Raw genomic sequence first — 17,132 nt, 5'->3', positions numbered from 1 at the left:
TGAAAGGTGAAGACTTCTGTTTATTTCAAGTTTAACTATAGCCTTGACTGTCAGCATGGCATCGCCCCCTGGAGTCCTACCTGCAACATCCTCATCTTGGCCTTCAGGAACTTCCTTGTCTGATGAGGAACCTGCACATCTAAGCCGATCAGATGCTTGGGGATAAAGCTGATTCACCTGGAGGTAGTGAGTTCTCCATTACTGGAAGTGTTCAAGCAGAGGATCATATGGCAGGGATATTGTCACAAGACAATTCATTCATCAGTGGTGGTCAGAATGATGATAATACCTAACACGGAGCACGAGCTAGGTGCCAGGCTCTGTATTTAACACCTTACATGCTTTCCCTGCTGTGTCTCCATTAGGTAAGCCTCGCTGTTATCCACATTTTACAAACAAGAAACCTGAAGCCCAAAGAGTTTGGAATTGTGCCAAAGATTCTGTAGCCAATAATTGATAGTTAAGATTTGAACCAAGCCTGTCCGCACTCTGATTTTCTTAACTTTTTATTTGCCGAAAAGTGTGCTGGAGCCCACACTCTTCACAGTGATACCACACTAAAATGACTTTTATATATCCCTCAGGCCTGCTATTTCATAATTCCACTGCTAAAGATCAAGGCATCTTCGGTTCCTGACCTTTCACTGGGACATGAAAGGCTTGGGATTAAGTTTCATTTACCCTTGTGTGTGTTTCCTGTTATCAGGGTACATGTCTAAGGCAAAGGTGAAAAATCAAATCAAGAGTTTTGTTTTGTTTTTTTTTAAATGGGAGGACAGCAGCAGAAAATGCCTCTCCAGATGGCACCAGAGAGCTGGGGCTTCAACTAAAGAACTCATAAATAAAAGAGCACATGGCGAAGGGACACAAGAGCAAATCCTACGACCCTGGAATGCCAAATGGGAGAGCCAGCTTGCCACTCAGCTCAGCCCCTACCTTGTTCACAGAATGATCACAGGCAAGTCCCTTAGATGACTGGAGTTTTTAGGGTTGGAAGGTACCTTAGAGCACCCTGCTGCAGGTTGTCTTAAATTATGCTCTAAAGGAACAAAGACAGTTTTTTCTTCAAATATTCATCATGAACCTATCATGTGCCAGGTCTTGGTCCAGGAGCTGCCTCTAGGGTTGCTCTAGGGGGAAGGAGGAACACAGAGACAAATTTGCCCTGTCCTCCTCACTACAGGACCATGCGCTCCATTATCATCTGTTTTATAGTGGGATTGCAAGATTTATTTTAGAGAAGAGACTACAAAGCTTAAATCCCTTTTAAACAACCATATCTATTCTAATACTCCCATTTGACAGACAGCAAAGCCATTTTGCTAGCAAGTGTTCATGGACAGAGTGAGACTCTTCCCACTTTCACCACATTTCATGTTGCCCTGGACCTTGATTCCCATGTTGGCTGATGGGGAAATGGGACCAGATCCTCTCAGGTGGTATTTTCCAAGGCTAAAGTGTTTTAATTTTCTGAATTTCTTGAACATTCACTAGTTGGCAAGTATTGTCCTTGGTCATGTAACAATTATGACTCTTCAGTCCTTGATGGCTACAATTCCCTGTCTCTCTGTCTCTCTATGTCCTTGTGTTCAGGTTGGGGAACTGTCCTGGATATTGGTTTGGGCTTTGTTTAATTATACTGAGCCTGTGCCAAGGGTCTCAGGGAAACTGGGAGGATCAACAGATTGTCAGAATCACCTATCTTTAAGGAGTGCTCAAGGTAGTGAGGGCTTAAGCAGCTGGAGCCCATTTTCATGTTGAATATGCAAATACCTATGTCTCTGCTTTACAAACTCTGGAACATCCTAGAAAGATGTCTATATATCTCACATCAGGACTGTTGGCCTTGAAAGTATGGTGTAATGGTTAGCAATGGACAAGCCTGACTGAGAATCCAGTCCATGCCGTTTGCCACTGGCTAGCTGTGTTCTTGAGCCTCAACTTCCTCATCTGTAGAAGTCCAGTAATTCTCCAGTCACAGGGATGTTTAAATGGTATGATGATTAAATGGCAGGCGGAGAGTTTAGTGCAGGGTTAGATATATAGTAAGCTCTCCTTGAATAGTAATGCTATTTTTTTATCTATTTTTTTTATCACCTGGTTTATAATCTCCAGGAGACCTCAGAATGAGTCCCTTTTCAGGGAGCTGCTAACAGAAAGCAGGGGGGGAAGGAGAGAGAGAGAGAGAGAGAGAGAATGAGAGAACAAAAGAAAGCGATGTGAGAAATAGAATTTGATGTGTTACTTTGGCAATAGTTTTAGTTCTCTGCATGCAAATTAAGTTGGTGGCCTCTAACTTTCTCAAGCTGTTACAGCAGAATAGAACCAAGGTCAGTGCTCATGACTTCCTGATCAAGAAGAGGAGTTACCTTCAGAAGTTACAGAATGGCAGCTCACAGGTGAAATGTGTGGCCCACAAAGATTTCTAAATTTTTAAAAATTAGCTGTTAACTAAATACCTGAAAATCCAGGTATTTCATTTGAAAATCTGGGTTTCTGGCTTCTCTCTCATTTTTAACTTTCTTAAATTATGAAGTGTAACATACATACTCAAAGCAAAACTCAAATCAAAGCTCAGTGATTTTTCACAAAATTAACACCCAAGTAACCACCATCCAGGTCAAGATATATAATGTTGCCAGCCCTCCAGGAGCTTCCTCTTACCCTTTTTAGGCACTCTACACTGTCCCTCCAAAGAGACTCTCTACTGAGTCTTATAACATCTTTGTTTTTCTTAAGCATGCATTCCTAAATGTCAGAGTTTAATTTTGCTTACTTTTTGAAATTTACATAAAGGGAATCATCAAGTATGATTTTGTGTGTGTGTGTATCTATTTTCCTTTGCTCAGTATTACACTTACGGAATTCATCCATGGTATTGCATATGGGTGTATTTTACTCATTTTCATTTCTGTATAGGATTCTATTGTATGAATGTGTCACAATGCATCCATAATTCAACTGTTGATGGACATTTGGGCTCTTTACACTTTTGAATAATGAGTCTATAAATATTCTTGTATATGTCTCTTGGTGCACATATGCATGTATTTCTGTTGGATGTAAACCTAGGAAGGGTATGAGAATGTTCAGTTTTAATAGATACTGCCAAATAGTTTCCAAAGTGGCTGTACCAATTTACACTCCCACCATCAGTATGTGATGGTTCTCATTGCTCCAAATTCTCTCAAGTGCTTGGGATTGTCAATTATTTTAATTTTAGCCCTTGTGGTGGGGGTGTAGTGATAACTCATTGTGATTTTAATTTGTTTTCTCATGACTATTTGTGAGGTTTAGCTTCATTTCATATGCTTATTGAAATGTTGATATGCTTTTCAAAGCAATAACAGTTCATGCCTTGTGTCCATTTTCTTCCTAGGCTCTCTGTGTTTCTCTTACTGATTTCTCAGTGTTCTAGATGTGAGCCCTTGGTCAAGTGTGTATGTTACAAAGATCTTCCTTTCTTTAGCTTATATTTTCACTGTCTTGACAGTATCTCCTGATGTATAGACCAAAAATTGTTCATTTTAATGCAATCCAATTTATCAGGGTTTTTTTTTTTCTTTTTCTTTTATATCCTGTTTAAGAAGACTTTTCTTACCCTGAGGTCACGGAGATGCTCTCCTATGTTATGTTCTGGTGGCTTTATGTTTTCCCACTTACATTAATAATCCACCTGGAATTGATTCTTGTGTATGGTGTGATATAGGGATCTAGAATCAATTTTCCCATATGATATCCAACTGATAGTATCATTTATTGAAAAGATCATTCTTTCTCCACTGAACTTAAATGGCTTCTTTGTCATAAATCAAATGACCAGGTATATGTGGTTCTGTTTCTGGTCTTTTCTATCCCATTGGTCTATTCGTGTATCTTAGGTCTTGGATTTAATCTTTTTTTTTAAATTTTTTGTTATGTTAATCACCATACATCATTAGTTCTTGATGTAGTGTTCCATGATTCATTGTTTGTGCATAACACCCAGTGCTCCACGCAGAACGTGCCCTCTTTAATACCCATCACCAGGCTAACCCATCCCCCCACCCCCTCCCCTCTAGAACCCTCAGTTTGTTTTTCAGAGTCCATCGTCTCTCATGGTTCGTCTCCCCCTCCGACTTACTCCCCTTCATTCTTCCCCTCCTGCTATCTTCTTCTTCTTTTTTTTCTTAACATATATTACATTATTTGTTTCAGAAGTACTGATCTGTGATTCAACAGTCTTGCACAATTCACAGCGCTCACCATAGCACATACCCTCCCCAATGTCTGTCACCCAACCACCCCATCCCTCCCACCCCCACCACTCCAGCAACCCTCAGTTTATTTCCTGAGATTAAGAATTCCTCATATCAGTGAGGTCATATGACACATGTCTTTCTCTGATTGACTTATTTCGCTCAGCATAATACTCTTCAGTTCCATCCATGTCATTTTAAATGACAAGCTTTCATTCCTTTTGATGGCTGCATAATATTCCGTTGTATATATATATACCACATCTTCTTTATCCATTCATCTGTCGATGGACAGCTTGGCTCTTTCCACAGTTTGGCTATTGTGGACATTGGTGCTGTAAACATCGGGGTGCACATACCCCTTCAGATCCCTACATTTGTATCTTTGGGGTAAATACCCAGTAGTGCAATTGCTGGATCGTATGGTAGTTCTATTTTCAGCTTTTTGAGGAACCTCCATACTGTTTTCCAGAGTGGTTGCACCAGCTTGCATTCCCACCAACAGTGTAGGAGGGTTCCCTTTTCTCCGCATCCCCACCAACATCTGCCGTTTCCTGACTTGTTAATTTTAGCCATTCTGACGGGTGTGAGGTGATATTTCATTGAGGTTTTGATTTGGATTTCCCTGATGCCGAGCAATGTTGAGCACTTTTTCATGTGTCTCTTGGCCATTTGGATGTCTTCTTTGGAAAAATGTCTGTTCATGTCTTCTGCCCATTTCTTGATTGGATCATTTGTTCTTTGGGTGTTGAGTTTAAGAAGTTCTTTATAGATTTTGGATACTAGGCCTTTATCTGATATGTCATTTGCAAATATCTTCTCCCATTCTATTGGTTGTCTTTTGGTTTTGTTGACTGTTTCTTTTGCTGTGCAAAAGCTTTTTATCTTGATGAAGTCCCAATAGTTCATTTTTGCCCTCGCTTCCCTTGCCTTTGACGATGTTTCTAGGAAGAACTTGCTGCGGCTGAGGTCGTATTCTTTAAGTGTTTCATAGAACTCAGAAGAGAGGTAACCTGGGCCTGGAGCTGTCTTTGGTAAAGCTTTAAATGTCTTTAATAGTTACAATCCTAGTCAATTATGTTATTCTTCTTGTGGCAGTTTTGGTAATTTATGTCAGGAATTTGTCCATTTCATCTATATTTTCAAATATCTTGTCACAAAATTGCTCATAATATCCTCTTTCATGTGTGTAGGATTTGTAGTGATGTTACCTTTTATACTACTGACCTAACTTGCTCACTCTCATACTTTCTCTAAGATTCTTCGGGTTCATTTTGACTTTGTTCTACTTTGTTTCCTTCTCTCTTGTGTTTAGTTCGCAGGGTTTTTTCTAACTTCTTGAAATGGATACTTAGCTACTGATTATTTTTTACAGCTTTTTTTTATTTTCTAATACATGCATTTTTAAAACCATAGATTCCCCTCTAAAGATAGATTTAACTGCAACATTCCTTTCTTGCCTTCTTTCAGATTTACTAATTTTTAAAAATTTTTCACTTTTTCTCTATTTACTTGGGAATTAGATAGCCTTTAAATATTCTTGTGGTTACATTAGAACTTGCAATATTCATTCTTTATTTACCAGATGTTACTGTGTATTGGCATTTATACACACTTCCCAGAGAGTGCAAAGACCTTAGAACATTTTAGCTTCATTTATTTTCCTGCCTATGTGCATGCCACTATTGTTGCATATTTTTGTACTTTTAAACTCAATAATGTATTATTGTTGCTGTTCTATTCAGTCTGTGTTTATTTATACTTACCCATATATTTATAATTTTTACTTTTTATTCCATTCTGTATCTCTAAGTTTTCATCTATAATAATTTTCCTTCTCCATGAATAATATCTTTTAGTATTTCCACTAGTATGAGTGTGTTGTTGAGAAATATTTTTCCTTTCACTTGTATAAAAATGTCTTTTTTCACTTTCTCTCTTGAAAAAATTTATGTTGGATATAGTCTATATTTTGTAGTTATTTTCTTTTGGCATTTTTTTTTTTTTTAGATTTTATTTATTTACTTGACAGAGACAGCGAGAGAGAGGGAACACAAGCAGGGGGAGTGGGAGAAGGAGAAGCAGGCTTCCCATGGAGCAGGGAGCCCGATGCGGGGCTCGATCCCAGGACCCTGAGATCATGACCTGAGCCGAAGGCAGACGCTTAACGACTGAGCCACCCAGGCACCCCTTCTTTTGGCATTTTAAAGATCTACTTCAGGTGTTTCTTGGGAAGAGTCAGATTGTTGATTGTTTCACAGTAATCTATCTCCCACCCCTTCTTCACTATGGATGCTTTTAAGAGTTTCTGTCTTTGATTTTCAAAATTTTTACTGTATTGTACCTAAGTGTGATTTCTTTTAATTAACATGCTTTGGGTACATTGGGCCTTTTGATTTTGTGTCTTGATGTCTTTTATCGAGTTTGAAAAACTCTTGCCAATGGCCCTTCAGACATTATTCCTATATCTTCCCTGTAGTTTTCTCCTGATGACATTCTATTTACATGTATGTTAGGGTTTGTCATCCTATCCACTGCATCTTTCATGCCATTTTCTGTATTTTTCATCATTTTCTCTTTCTGTGTTTTAGTCCTACTATTTTCTTTTGATCTATTTTGAAGTTCACAAATTCTCTTTTAAGCTGCATCCAATCTGTCATTATGTGTATTAAGTTCTTGATGTCCGTCTCTGTCCTTTTCAAATTTGGAATTTCCTCCTGATTATTTTACGTGTTTTCCAGTAGTCTGCTGAAATTATCCATCTTGTATTTTATCTCCAAGAAGATAGTGAGCATGGTTGATTATAAAATATATGTCTGATTAATATCTTGAGTCCCTATGGATCTGTCCCTATTTTCTCTTTTCTTTTCATTTTTACTTATGTTGTTTTATCTTCTGGTATAACTATTTTTTTATTGTGCGCTGAACATTATATTTGCAGAATTTTCTGTAGAAATAATTTGAGGACCAGGGTAATGTTATCTTTTTACCGAATGGTTATATATTTGCCTTCTTGTACTAGCAATCCATTATCATTTTATTTTTTTTATTTATTTATTTTTTTAATTTTATTTATTGAGAGAGAGAGAGCGAGAAACAGAGTACAAGCAGGGGGAGCTGCAGACAGAGGGAGAGGGAGAAGCAGGCTTCCCGCTGAGCAGGGAGCCCGATGCGGGGCTCGATCCCAGGACCCTGGGATCACGACCTGAGCTGAAGGCAGACGCTTAACGACTGAGCCACCCAGGCCCCCAATCTATTATCATTTTAATCCAGCTCCAGAGATTGAGATGATTTGAAGCTATACTGCAGTCCCTATAAGCAACTATTTCCAGTTCATTTTTAACTCTTGTTGAGCAGCTCTCCTGGGTCCCAACCCAAAGTGATTGTTTCACAACCTCTTTCCACTGCCACCACTTTTTGGTCCTGAACTCTAAACTCCAGCTTCTTATTTCTGTCTCCTCCTAGTTTAGCTGCTTCCTCTAGAACTGGTAAACGTCTCCAGGGGAAAAGTAGTTCCAAACACAAGCCTTACCTGTCTGGCTTTCCTCCAGCCCTAGATCCTGGCTCTGTAATTTTTCACTTTCTTATTAGCTCGTCTACATCTTCAAGAAGATTTTTAAGTATTTTGTCCAGCTTTTCTAGTTGTCCTCATTGGAAGCATGGGTTCAAATTATATAGTCTCTCAATTAACACAAATGGAAGTCCTGTGTTTTCTCTTGAAAAATTAACAGATGTATCTATAATAGGCTGGAGTTGAGCCATGGTTTCCCGCCTTTAGATGAGGCATGCATTCTCCCACTCACCCTAGTGGACACTAGCTAGGTCACTTTTCATTTACATTAATCTAGTCACTGTTGGCACTTGGGATTGAGACTTTTTCCTTAAATCCTTTCTAAAGCAAAGTAGAAGATAACATTCCAATACTTGACCTTCCTGGATTTATTTCTTCTATATATGACATTATATAATTGGTAAATTAAGCTAGGGTTTAAAAAAATTGGGGGGAGAGGGGGAGCTCCTAAAGGTTTTATAGGGTGATCATTCTACTCTCCATGTATCTGAAAGATCTGGAATGCCTAACGGGCCCAGGGCTGCCCTGAGAGGACAGACTGCCAGATTATACTGAGAGCTCATGTCTAGCCTCAGTCATGTTGTGAGACCAGGAGAGTATTGAATGGAAGACTGAAGGCAGGATGAATTAGAAACAGATGGTGTATATCTCCCTTGGGTGTGAAATCCACTTCCAGAGCCGCTAACAGGATCAGGAGTGTTAATGCCCTCTAGGGTGCCAAGTAGGGTGAAAACAAAACCACAAAAGATGAGGTAGAAGATTCAGCTCTCCCTGTCAGTGATCAGGAAATCTATCTCCTCAAGGACTAGAGGTTTTAGAATAGACCGCGTCAAAAGGGTCACTGATACTTTTATTTTATTTATTTTTTTATTATGTTCAATTAGCCAGCATATAGTACATCATTATCCATAAAGAATATAGACAAGCAGAGAAAACAAGAAGGGAAAGACAGGGATGCCTGGGTGGCTCAGTTGGTTAGGCATCTGCCTTCGGCTCAAGTCATGAGCCCAAGGTCCCTTGGGCTCTTTGATGGGGAGCCTGCTTCTCCTTCTCTGCCTGCCACTCCCCCTCCTTGTGCTCTCTCTCCCCTCTCTCTCTGAAAATAAATAAAATCTTAAAAAAAAAAAAAAGTGTCACTGGCATCGAAGAAAAGCCTACCAAGATTTCCAGGTTCCCTGTGGAAGACCGAAATGTGTGGTCTTATTTAAAAAAGTGAACTCCCGTCCTTTGCTCAATCTAACTCAGTGAAAAATTTCTGAGTACAGCTACTCTGTGCAAAATAATCTCTGCCTTCAGGGAGAAGGTGCTTTCTCTAATTGTGGTAGAGTATAGTCTCCAGAGCTGGGCTGCCTGCTTTCTAATCCCAATTTGATATATTAGCAAGTTGTGACCTTGGGCAATTTCATTTCTCTGTGTTGTAATTTCCCCATCTGTAAAATGGAAATAACAGTGATATTCACCTCAAAGTGTTGTTGTAAGGATTTTAAAAAGTATTGCATAAAAAGTACGTTGAATAGTGACTGGCACATGAAAGAACTCAAATAAAAGCTGCTGTTTATAACTAAATGTGTTTTTATTAGTGTAATTATATACAATATTTAACATGTTTATCTTATGTCTCTCAGAGCCCTGGTTTCTTATCTCTGTTCTACACTCTTTCATTTAAAGTTCTAAACAAGCTATCTTCATGAGACTATTTCTTTCCTGGTTAGATGAGGGGGTTATATTGGGGATTTGGAATGTCTCTGTCTGACCCTCCTTTGTTTGGGACTCAAAATCTCCACTGTTCTGTGGGATTTGATTGATTGAGATTTGGATCTCCCAAGCAATGGGCATTCCTATGGCTAAAAGGGCTTTCAGCTAGACCTCTCTGTAACCATAATCAAATTCTCTATCATTTCTTCGGTGTAAGGCAGAGGTGGAAAACTTATTACCCAGTGTTGACTCCAACTTACAGATGTGTGATGGTTCTCACAGAAATTTAAAATATAAGCTTTAGGTAGCTTTTAAAAAATCATAGCATTGCCCATAAAAATCCAGATCCGTAGCTTCTTTAAAAAAGAAAAATGGAAAGATCTGGACCTGCTTTTCAATTGACAAAGTTTGGCTGAAGCTGAGTGAGCATTGGCAGGAGGAAAAGTGTTTTCTCATCTGCCCATTTGTTCATTTTTGCTTCCTGCTGGGCCCTGGAGCCTGCAACTGAGGGAAGCAGTGTGCTTTTCCAGAAAAGATGCCAGACCGGATCTTAAGAGATGCTAGCCTGCAGTCATGACTCTGCTTTTAACTCATTGTTTGACCTTGGTGGAGTCACTCACCCTCTCTAAGTCTTAGTTTCTCATCTGCAAACTAGGGAGAATGCTTTCCTTGTCTGCCTTCCAGCGATGTTGGAATGAGTTAAAATGGGAGAGTGTAGTAGTCCTTGACTACCAGATGCAGAAAAGTAAGGAATTACTGCTATTATCTGCCATTTGCGCCTAAGTTAGGGATGAATGATTCCTACAAGTTCTGATAGGCAAAAATCCTTGAGTCCACTGGAGTGCTGAGAATGAATGGGGAGAGAGTGCCCCATGATATAAAAAGCACACAAAATAAAAACACCAGTGAACTTGCTGAATCTGCAGTCTTCATGAGGGAGCTTTGGGAACATGAGAATCTGAAGGCAGTGTTAACCAGCTCCATTTTATGGATAAGAAAATTGGGGCCCAAATGGAACATGGACTTGCATATGAATTCCAGCAACTTGTGTCCCTGGTACATGTTCCTCAGCCTCTCTGAGCCTCTGTTTGCTTGTATATAAAATTGGAATATTAGACTCTAGCTTGTAATGCACTGTGAAGATTCAGTGGGATGATGTGCTAAAAGTACCTAAAACATATTGTAAATATCTATTAAATGGCTGTTATTAACTCAAATCAGGCATATGCTAACTGAACCATTGGCAAATCAGGAAGTACTTAAGGGAATTAGACATATTGCTAGTGGCTATTTCCTTACCAGAAAAGAACTTTTCATAAACTATAAGGGGCTTCTTTTACTTCTCATTGCACTGAGGTAACTCAGCCGGTATTCTTCCGAGCGTTTGCTGCAAGATTTATATGATACACAACCATACATGCTCGTATTGATAGCAAGTTCTGATTATCAGAGGCAGTATTACCATTATAAAGTGTTTGCAGAATTGGACCAGTGTGCTTCCCCTTCATAAACCCTTAAATTATACCCTTACTCAGCTGGAAAGTAGAAATCGGGGCCCAAAGAACACTTCTTTCTTTTTGCTTTTCACTACTTTGCATACTTCTTTTCACCACAGCGTCTGAATATTAAGGCAAGAAGTGCTCAAGTAGTTCTGGGCTCTGGAAGGCTTGAACAAATTAGCATTCTTGGAGTCAGTCCTTCTTTTTGGACTAAATTCCTTTTTCTTTTCCTCTCCCAATAAAATTTTTCTGTTCTGGAGAGTACTTTCTCAGCCGCTCCTTTCCTAATGTAATTCAGTTTGATTTCCACTAAGCAGCTCCTGAAAGGAGCCACTGAACCATGCCTCAGCAAGCATTTCAATTCCTGAACACCAGCTTTCCAGCAGGAGCTATTCCAGATGCATCTTTATATCCAGTAATCATGCATTTAACCAAGATGATTGACACGGCATTTTTCCCCCTCTCTGTTTCCAGCCTACTAGACTTATTTGTCTTCCGTGGAAAGGCTCCCCCAGTTTGGGTTCCTGCCAAATCAGTGTACGTACAAATACATGCATAAGTCAAACACACCTACACACACATGTATGTAATAGGTACCGAGTCTGTAATTCTGCACTGAGCATTTAACATTTCATTTCTAGACTTTCATGTCTCCACTGAAGTTTAGTCAGCTGCTTCTTTCCCTATTTCTTACCTTCCTATCTCCCTCTTTCTTTCCTTTCCTACCACTACTTCTTTGTTTTTTCTCTGCTTTTTCCCAGAAATCACCTTGTTGTTGTTAGTCATCACAGAATCTTATATTCTTCGGTGTTTAAGGGGCTTGAGAGCATTTTTTATATAATCCTCTCACTTTAGTTTTAGGAAGTCTGTGTGCCGGAAAGGAAACCATGTGCCATCGGTAGCTTTCCTTTGCCCTTAGGAGGACTCTTAACTCCACTGCATGGCTTGGACCCTGCCCACTGCCTCGGCCTCCTCTCCTCCTTGGTGTCCATAGGTAACCCACAAAACCCTTCAGTCCCTGTCTTTGGTTGTTTACACATGCTTTTCTCTCTTCCTGGACAGTCCTTCACACACAGCCTATACCTCTTCTTCACCACTTGACCTCCTATTTATTCTTTAAGTCTCATATTAAATGGTACTCCTTAGGGGCACCTGGGTGGCTCAGTTGGTTAAGCATCTACCTTGGGCTCAGGTCATGATCCCAGGGTCCTGGGATCGAGCCCCGCATGGGGCTCCCTGCTCAGCTGGGAGTCTGCTTCTCCCTCTCCCTCTGCCCCTCCCCCCACCTTATGGGCGTACTCTTTCATGCTTTCTCTCTCAAATAAATAAATAAATAAATCTTTAAAAATCAGTAAACAAATGGTATTCCTTAAACCACACACCATACCCTGTTCATTTCCTTCATGGTGTTCGTCATAATTTGTAACTGTGTATTTATGTGAGTGTTTAGTTGTTTAATGTCCCTTCCCCTAATAGAAGCAAGATCTCTAAGGACAAACACCATGTCCTTCCTCCCCCCATTATTTCCTTAGTACCATATACAATGCCTGGCATTTGAGAGTAACAACAGATATCAACAATAAAGTAAAAGCATCTAACGTTGAGAACATACTAGTTTCAGGCACACTGTTCTAAGATTTTTACAGGTTTTCTATGTGTATTTAATATTTACAACTCTCCTATGAGGTAGATATGATTATTATCCCCGTTTTGCAGATCAGAAAACTGAGTGGTCAAGTCACTCACCCATGATTATATGGCTGAAAAGTAACAGAGCTAGTTTCTAACTCAGGCATTCTGATTCCAACACCTGAACCCTCAACCAGGACATGCTGGGCCTGTACTAAGCACTCCATTAATATTCATTGAAAGAATAAATGAAAACTATATCAAAATTGATTAGTTGCAAAACTGAGGTTAAAATTTAAGTTGTTTGATTGATAATCCACTCCTCTCTCTATGCAGGCTGACAGCTGCTCAGATACCAGCAGAATACAGTAAAAGGAAGAGAAAGAGAAGCAAATTAACAAATTGGTCTGTTGCTGATAAGGACCTGGGGTGGGAGGGAGAACCTATGATGTGGATTGTGGAGTGAAGTGGAAATCATCATTTTAGATTCAGGCAGGACCCCGTAGCAGGTGGAAAAACACTAAATTGGTTGAAGAGTTCTTAAGATAAGGAATCAGGTTCTCTGAAAACATCAAGTGGAATTATAGTTATTATCACTAACAAGTCAGGTGATTCTTAGGCTTTGGATGGTATTTTCCAAACCTGATTTCAAAGTTTAAGTAACCATCAGTGTTATGAAACTACTGATCAGAATTTTAGGGTGAAATTTCTAGTAATGTACTTTGTTTACTCTTGTGTCCACAGTATAATGGACAGAGCCAGGCACATAGTAAGTGTTCAATAAATATTTATTTAATGATTTAAAGGAAAAGGCACACAAATCTGTCAGCAGGCACTTACTGAATACCTGTTTTAAGTCTGTGAAATTCAAGGCACAATGAGAAACACAAAGAAAAATAAGTCAGATTCCTATTCACAGAGAGGTCATAATCTAAGTGGACCTACTAACAACTATCACTATCAATCACTGCCACCATTGTTGGGGATTTGCTTTGTCTAGCTGCTGTGGTATGTCCCTTTATATATCATTAGGTCATTTTCATACTTGCAACAACCTTAAGTGATGGCACTACTACTACTCTCCATTTCCAGATACAGAAACTGAGGGTTAGAGATGCTAATTCCTTTCCCAATGTCACAAAACCAGGAACTTGGATTTGAACTCAAGTCTGTTTGACTCTGGAATCAACCATGCCAAATGTACTCATCCCATTATTTTGAGATCACCACTATGTGTGAGAGGCATGGTGAGACTAAAGAGTTTGCAAATGCTGCTTACCTGGGTCTGAGATATTTCCATTCTTCACCTGCTACAATCCTGTTTATTGTTTAGGCCCCACATTCATTGACACTTCCCCCTGGAAGACTCCTCAATCACTTACAACTGGGTTAGCTCTTCCCTCCTTTATGCTCCCGTTGGAAACCTTCCTGAGTCCTGTTCATGATTCTTCTTACCCCAAATTCTGATCACTTATGTTTACCACTTACTAGTCTTTGAGTTCCTCCAGGATAGCAGTTTATCTTCCCAGAGCCTACACAATGCCTGGCATATAGCATATCATTTAATAACAATTTATGGAATGAATGAATTTTAAATATAAATTGCCATTACATGGATCCAAGTAATATACAGTAGCATTCAAAGGGAGGAGTACATTCTTAAGCACTAACTGAAGCTTAAGGGCAAAGGACCTTTGAAAAGTTGGGGAGGACATGCAGGCAGTGCCATACAGTGCTTGAGTAGACATAATAGCCTTGGTGGATAAAGGGAGGGCCACCGGTGGTATCAGAATTAGTATCACAGCCAGGGAACTCTTGCTGAGGATGCTGTTGTTTGTGATGCTCCATACTGTCCCTGCACCATGCTTGTGACTCTATAGGCTCAAGGCCAGGAGAGACTCAAGAGCAGTGGTCCATCATGCTGGTGAAGCTGAGCCCGGAGCTACATTTACAGCTAATTGTGTCCAAATTAGGAAGTAAAGTAATCTGAAGGAAATTAAAAACCACAAAACTTGCTGATTGAAATACACTGTATTGTTTATACAAAGAATAAAAGGTTTGGGAGAACTTACTCTGCTAAATCATGATGAAGGAAGAACAGCAGCCAGGGAAGGCAACCTTTTACTCAGAATTACCTAAATTGGAACTTCATGCCCATTTGAATGGACTCATTGGTTCTAATACCATGAGGAAATTAACAGCCAAGAAGCCAGGTCTTAAAATCCATGATCAGATGAGTGTCAATGACAAGGGAAAGAAGAGAACATTAGAAGAATGCTACCAGATATTTCAAATTATTCATCAGCTTACAACTAGCCCTGAGGATATTCTAATGGTTGCAAAATATGTCATTAAAGAATTTTCATGGAGTGGAGAGGGGTGGGAGGGATGGGGTGGCTGGGTGATGGACACTGGGGAGGGTATGTACTGTGGTGAGCGCTGTGAATTGTGTAAGACTGGTGAATCACAGACCTGTACCCCTGAAACAAATAATACATTATATGTTAATTAAAAAAAAAAAAAAGAATTTTCAGAGGATGGTGTCAAGTACCTGGAACGAAGGAGAACACCAGAAGAGAAAATGCTACAGGTCTAAGACTTTCATAGAATTTGTACTTGAGGGTATAAACTGTGCAAATAAGACAATTTAGACACTGATGGTAGATATTTGATAGCAATCAACAAAGAGGTTGGCCCTTTGGTAGCCAAGGAGACTATTAAACTTGATAAGGAGTTCTGCCTTTCTACTAAGGATGTAGTTCTTGGCCTTGGCCTCAGTGGAAACCCTACCACAGGACAAACAAAAGACTCTTGGAACCTCTTTTAGAAGGTAAAAAAGTATGTCTGATGTTAACATTACATCTTTCAGAGATTCCAACTCCCTTCACCTCCCCCCCACAAAAACAAACAAACAAAAAACCCACAAGTACTCCTGGATTTGCTTCCTGACAGAATCTGGCATGGGACATTTCTCAACTCCTCTGAAGGAGGATCCCTGGATCTGGTGGCCTTTTGAGGCAATACTCGATACCATGGGGTAAAGCTTAGGACTTCAGGTCCTCCAGATAGCCCTCTATCCCTTCTTCCCCCAGCTTCCAGGTTGCAACCCATTTGTAGAGAAGTACTGTTCTAAAAATGTAAATATCATTTAGAAATTAAAAAAAAAAAAATTAAGTTGAGGGTCATGTGATTATTAAGTTTCCTACTCTGAGTGTTTGGACTGTGTGAACCTAGACAAATTATTTTTCTCTCTGCACCACCATTTTCATCTATATCTTTGAGATGACACAAATTGGAATGTTGGGAATTTGAAATGAGGTAATACATTAGGAACTCAGCAGAGGGCTCTGTTCTTTGTAAGTACTCAGATGTTTATCATGGCCACTGCTGCTCCTGTCTTCCAGTATTCTTCTGTCTTCTAGTATTATCATTGGGGAAACTTGGAAGAATAAAGCATTTCAGATAGAAGGACTCTTCTGAGTAAAAGCTTAGAGATATGAAGAAATTTCCTGCCCTTGGGTATAAAGACGATTCCTGGCAGGCTGAGAAAGTCTGTAGATACTTAGTTCAGAAAGAAAGATTCCTCGGAGCCAAGCAATCAAATACTCAGAAAATCAGAGAGCTAGTGAAATCAGGTTCCATTCCTGTTTTTTAAGAGCTAAATATCCAAATGAAGAGTCCAGTGTGTGTCTGAGTCCACTGTGTCTTTTCTGTTAAATATACAGGCAGGGCTCTATTAGGTGGCTGCCATTTTGTTCTCAGGAAGTAAGTAAATCAGCCATTTGGTCCTCAGGAATATGGGCTGCTGCCTCTTATTCTTTCTGGGGGAAGAGTGGTGTGTTATTAGCCATCTTTTTGATCTGGAAGTATAACACCGGTTTTGGCTCTGTGTCTGGTCATCTAGCCTTTTCTAAGGTTGCCCGAATGGAAAGGTGAAAAGATGGTATTTGGTCCTTGTGACTGGAATTAGGAAGAGTGGGTGGTATGCGTGATCCCCTAATCGTTCTCCTTGCCTTTGATCTTCACTGAGCCGCCTCCTTTCAATCTGTAAGATCTTACACAATTAGCCAACTAAAGAATACTTCAGAGTAGGCCATTCCCTCATCTAGCCCCTCTGGTGCGTCTCCACGACCAATTAAAATTGCTTATCCTTCACTTTATATCTATTATTTGAGTTTACCCTCCTTTCTATCTTTTTTTTTTTTTTTTTTTTGCCTTAAGTCCTTTTGATACACCCTACACCATCACCCTAACCAGCTGGTGGCACCACCTGCCCCCCACCCGAAAAAAAGGTGACAAGCATACTTACTATGTTTTTAGCCTATCTGATTTTCTTCAAACAGTTTTCTTCCCCTTCGAATGCCCACATCCTATTATGACTATCTAGAGTCTGGATATGTGTGGGGTAGATATAGTAACAACTGGAAAATAACAGGATTATGTGGTTTCTTGTATATTGGATTTTTTCCCCCAGAGATAACCTGTTTGGTTAGCAATTTG

The 17,132-nt window shown here is 39.7% G+C and overlaps 1 protein-coding gene and 1 pseudogene across 3 annotated transcripts in view; both read left to right on the top strand.

Annotated features, from left to right (window-relative positions):
* The window catches only part of GRIA1 (glutamate ionotropic receptor AMPA type subunit 1), a 306,924-nt gene that overhangs the window by 112,907 nt on the left and 176,885 nt on the right, over positions 1–17,132 (top strand). The gene's annotated exons all lie outside the window — the stretch shown is intronic.
* Positions 14,719–15,701, top strand: LOC114211885 (N6-Methyl-AMP deaminase-like; annotated as a pseudogene).

The sequence above is a fragment of the Eumetopias jubatus genome, unplaced genomic scaffold (genome assembly GCF_037043125.1).
Source record: "Eumetopias jubatus isolate StellerSeaLion01/CBP00866 unplaced genomic scaffold, mEumJub1_p1.0 scaffold_5, whole genome shotgun sequence".
NCBI classification, from domain to species: Eukaryota; Metazoa; Chordata; class Mammalia; order Carnivora; family Otariidae; genus Eumetopias; species Eumetopias jubatus.
This window is presented reverse-complemented; position numbering and strand designations above follow the sequence as displayed.